The sequence below is a fragment of the Podarcis pityusensis genome (assembly GCF_964106645.2).
Source record: "Podarcis pityusensis genome assembly, chromosome: 4".
In the NCBI taxonomy this organism is placed as follows: Eukaryota; Metazoa; Chordata; class Lepidosauria; order Squamata; family Lacertidae; genus Podarcis; species Podarcis pityusensis.
Genome location: NC_138027.1, coordinates 78,699,569 through 78,700,999, shown reverse-complemented (window position 1 = coordinate 78,700,999; position 1,431 = coordinate 78,699,569).

The following is a 1,431-nucleotide window of genomic DNA, read 5'->3' as shown; positions in this document are numbered from 1 at the left end:
AGTAAAACTGAAAAGCAATTTCTTTTTGTTTAAGAATTAGGTTCTCGGTGGAGTTTAATTTTGTGGACTTCTTTTTAATCTTAAAATGCTGAATACAAATAGAGCACTCCAGAATAATCATGTATTAGTGTGGCGCTGTGGGTAAAACCTCAGCACCTAGGACTTGCCAATCGTCAGGTCGGCGGTTCGAATCCCCGCGGCGGGGTGCGCTCCCGTTGCTCGGTCCCAGCGCCTGTCAAACTAGCAGTTCGAAAGCACCCCGGGTGCAAGTAGATAAATAGGTACCGCTTTATAGCGGGAAGGTAAACGGCGTTTCCGTGTGCTGCGCTGGTGCTGGCTCGCCAGAGCAGCTTCATCACGCTGGCCACGTGACCCGGAAGTGTCTCCAGACAGTGCTGGCCCCCGGCCTCTTAAGTGAGATGGGCGCACAACCCTAGAGTCGGACACAACTGGCCCATACGGGCAGGGGTACCTTTACCTTTACGACACAGTAATAGCCAATAAATACATATAAAAGTGACAGGCAAGTATGCCTTTGAACTCTGAGTTACCAAACATATAGAAGGCATCAGTCAAAGCGCAAATCAGTGCCAAGCTTGACTTCAGTAACTGAATCCCCCCAATACAGAAATTAGCAAATCAACATTTTAAAAATTCCTGTACAAAAGGAACTATATTTCTACAAGAGGATAACTCACTGGTGTGACTTTGAGGATGGGATCAGAGCCTTTTTTACTACAGCAGGCGGTGCACCAGTCAGCCATGTCTGAGTTCTGTGTGGTTATGAAGTTCTGTCTTAAGGGTGGGGAACTTGTGGTCCTCCAAATGATGTTGGGACTCCCAACTTCCATCAACCTCCCCATCCCAGTTTACTGAAAGAAGTGTCAGGCAGCTGGAAAGTAGGCCAGAGACCAAAGATGCTTCTTGATTAACAGACACCACTCAAAGGCTCTCTTTCTCTCTACTGGCAACCATCCTCCCTCAATGAGAAGAATCCCAGAGGCCTCTGCAACATCAAAAGATATCTCTGGGATATCTTCTCACTATGCTGCTGGGATGAGGGTCAGGAGTTGGTGACCCTCACATTTGGCAGCAAACATTTTTCAACAGGGGTGGGGAGGGAGGAACAATTTTATGGCCTGGGAGGATTTGACACCCCCCCACAGGTTAAATAATTTGGCCATTGATGGACGAGGAACTGCTTCCAAAAGGGGCTGCATATCATGAGAGTTAGGGCTGCACACAAAGATCACTGTCAGCTTTGGCAGCACAGATTACCTATTGCAAGGGGGAAAGTGCACATCCCTCTGGATCATGGCCACTGTAAAACTTACAATATTTAAAGGGGGTGGGTAAATCAAGTATTCAATAAAATGGCGAACTGTCCTTGGCCTATTTTGAGGAGCATATTGGCATAAAAGATTATGTCCA